General features: G+C 54.1%; 2 pseudogenes; both read right to left on the bottom strand.

Moving 5' to 3' along the window:
• Window positions 1–686: 686 nt before the first annotated feature.
• LOC144820794 (28S ribosomal RNA) lies at window positions 687–1,994 on the bottom strand (annotated as a pseudogene).
• An 11-nt stretch (window positions 1,995–2,005) lies between these two features.
• LOC144820821 (28S ribosomal RNA) lies at window positions 2,006–3,042 on the bottom strand (annotated as a pseudogene).
• Window positions 3,043–3,551: the final 509 nt, after the last annotated feature.

The raw sequence follows: 3,551 nt of genomic DNA, 5'->3' as shown, positions 1-3,551 counted from the left end.
GGATGCTGACTCGGGAGGGTGAGGCTTCCATCTTCCCAGAGCTCTGGGGGAGGACCCAAGGAGGGATAAACTCAGGCCATGTCATCTCCCCACCAGCCTGCCCAGCAAGCCAATTTTCCACGACGATTAAGCCCCCACATTGTGGGGGCTTCCAGAACACTGGGGAAGGACAAAAGTTGGAGTCAGCCCAATCTACCAGCAGGTCGGCCGTCTGGTCACCCAGCCTGCAGGACCATCTGGTCGCCCAGGGCCATCTAGTCACGTAGCCAGGCGACCAGATGGCCCGGGACGACCCAGCACCCAGATGACCTGAGACAGCCAGACCCAGTCGCCCTTGCAGTCTGAGAATGGTGAGGGTGGCCAGGTGCTCCGAGGCCGCTGCTCGGGAGGCTCCATCCCCAGGGCTGCTCTCCTCCCTGCTTGACTTGTGTATGAGCAGTGGGAAGGGGGGGCCCAGGCCATCTAGTCACCCTGCTGACTCACAAGGGATGGAGGCCCCTGTCCCCGTACCCTGGTGGGGCAGGGACTGGAGGAGAGGCCCCCGTGCTACATGGCAAGAGGTGGACTTGGCTTCCTGAGGGCCTGCATCACCCCTCGGCGTCCCTCCTGCCAGCCCGGCGGCAGAGGGACCCAACCCCTGGTGTGATGGAGGAGGGCATCCATGGGCATCCACGCACTGAGACACAAAAGCTTCGCTCAGAGGAAAACTTTCCATAGATCACAGTGAGGTAGCTGCTCGGCTTCTTATAAAACCCTGACCCAGAATCAGGTTGTCTACGAATGATTTAGCAGCGGGTGCCCCACGAACATGCGGTGCACTAAGGGCGATGGAGGCGGCCCCATTCCGTCCGCTCTCCGGTCCCCAAGCGAGCGGCTCTATGCACCGGCCTCCAGAAAGAGGCTGGCTATCCCAGGCCAACCGAGGCTCCACGGAACTGCGGTATCTTTACGGTTTAGGGGGATTCTGACTTAGAGGCGTTCAGTCATAATCCCACAGATGGTAGCTTCGCCCCATTGGCACCTCAGCCAAGCACATACACCAAATGTCTGAACTTGTGGTTCTTCTCGTACTGAGCAGGATTACTATTCCAACAACTCATCATCAGTAGGGTAAAACTAACCTGTCTCACGATGGTCTAAACCCAGCTCACGTTCCCTATTAGTGGGTGAACAATCCAATGCTTGGTCAGTTCAGCTTCAAAATGATAGGAAGAGCCGACATCAAAGAATTAAAAAGCAACGTCGCTATGAACACTTGGCTGCCACAAGCCAGTTATCCCTGTGGTAACTTTTCTGACACCTCTTGCTTAAAAACCCAAAAAGTCAGAAGGATCGTGAGGCTCCGCTTGCAATGTCTGTATTCCTACTGATAATCAAGATCAAGCAAGCTTTTACCTTTCTGCTTCATCAAGGGAGGTTTCTGTCCTCCCTGAGCTCGCCTTAGGACACCTGTGTTATCATTTGACAGGTGTACCGCCCCAGGCAAACTCCCCACCTGCCACTGTCCCTGGAGCAGGTCACGCCAGGCAGGCGACGGGAGCTTGGAGCCGGGAGCGATAGCCCCCGCTTCACTGGGTAAGTGAAAAAACGATCAGAGTAGTGGTATTTCACCGGCCGCCCAAGGGCCTCCCACTTATCCTACACCTCTCATGTCTCTTCACAGTGCCATACTAGAGTCAAGCTCAACAGGCCTTCTTTCCCTGCTGATTGTTCCACGACTGTTCCCTTGGCTGTGGTTTTGTTGGGTAGTAGGTAGAGACAGTGGGATACTCTTCATCCATTCATGCGCATCACTAATTAGATGGCGAGGCATTTGGCGAATTTAAGAGAGCCATAGTTACTCCCGCCATTTACCCGCACTTCATTGAATTTCTTCACTTTGACATTCACAGCTCTGTGCAGAAATCACATTGCTTCAACACCCACCTCCGGCCTTCGAGATGCTTTGGTCCGCACCCACAGGCTTCTCCGGGATCGTTTGCGTTACCACACTAGACGCCGCAAGGGCCCCCGTCTCTGCCACTTCGGGTTTGGGGATCTAAACGTGACTCCCTTTTGATTAGACAAGGGCAACATTGCCCGTCCCTTCCAAACGGCGCTCTCCCATCTCTTAGGACTGACTGACCCATGTTCAACTACTATTCACATGGAACCCTTCACCACTTCGGCCTTCAAAGTTCTCGTTTAAATATTTGCTACTACTACCAAGATCTGCACCTGCGGTTGCTCACCCCAGGCCCACACCCCAGGTTTCCTTGCACACTGTAGCATCCCTCCTATTCATTACGGCTTAGCTCCCGCGGCTCTCAGGGCAGGCGATGGACGGGTATGGTCCTGACGCTCCAGTGCCATCCATTTTTAGGGCAAGTTGATTTAGCAGTTTAATTATTACACACTCCTTAGAGGATTCCGACTTCCATGGCCACAATCCCGCTGCCTATATCAATCAACACCTTTTCTGGGGTCTCATGAGAGTCGGCATCGGGTGCCTTAACTTGGCGTTCAGTTCATCCCGCAGCACCTGTTCCGCTTACCAAAAGTGGCCCACTAGGCACTCGCATTCCATGCCCTGCTCCATGCCAGCAAGCCGGGCTTCTTACCCATTTAAAGTTTGAGAATAGGTTGCGATCATTTCGGCCCCAACACCTCTAATCATTCGCTTTACCAGATAAAACTGGGGGCTCCGAGCGCCAGCTATCCTGAGGAAAACTTTGGAGGGAACCAGCTTCTAGATGATTTGATTAGTCTGTCTCCCCTATACAAAGGTCGGACGACCGATTTGCAAGTCAGGACTGCTACGGACCTCCACCAGAGTTTCCTCTCGCTTTGCCCTGCCTAGGCAAAGTTTACAAACTTTTGTGTCCTATCACGCACACTCATGCTCTACCTCCCTGATGGAGCAGGTGAGACGGGCCAGTGGTGCAGCTGCCACTGGATGTACGGCGGGATCCCATCTCAGCCGGCACGTGCCTGCCCTCATCTTTGTTGTGCCACAGGGTTTCGCTCGGCTCTCTGACTCGCGCATGTGTTAGACACCTTGGTCTATGTTTCAAGACAGATCAGGTAGGTAACCGATATTTCCGCAGGCCCCTGGAGCCCGACATGGGCCTCCCCGTCCGGCAGCGCGACTGTTGCCTAGGGCAGACTGTGCTCAGTGTGCCACGACCGTTAACTGCAGCAACTTTGATATACGCTAATGAAGCTGGAATTACTGCGGCTGCTGGCACCAGACTTGCCCTCCAATAGATCCTGGTTGAAGGATTTGTACTCATTCCAATTACAGGGCCTCGAAAGACTCCTGTATTGTTATTTTTGGTCACTACCTCCCCGAGTCGTGAGTGGGTAATTTGTGCGTCTGCTGCCTTCCTTGGATGTGGTAGCCATTTCTCAGGCTCCCTCTCAGGAACCAAACCCTGATTCCCCGTTACCTGTGGTCACCATGGTAGGCACAGAAAGTACCATCGAAAGTTGATAGGGTGGACATACAAATGTGTTGTCGCTGTCACGGGGACGTGTGATCGGCCCGAGGTTATCTAGAGTCACCAAAGTGG

Source organism: Lissotriton helveticus, chromosome 2_1 (genome assembly GCF_964261635.1).
Source record: "Lissotriton helveticus chromosome 2_1, aLisHel1.1, whole genome shotgun sequence".
NCBI lineage: Eukaryota > Metazoa > Chordata > Amphibia > Caudata > Salamandridae > Lissotriton > Lissotriton helveticus.
The sequence above is the reverse complement of the archived record's forward strand: the minus strand, read 5'-3'. Positions and strand labels throughout refer to the sequence as shown.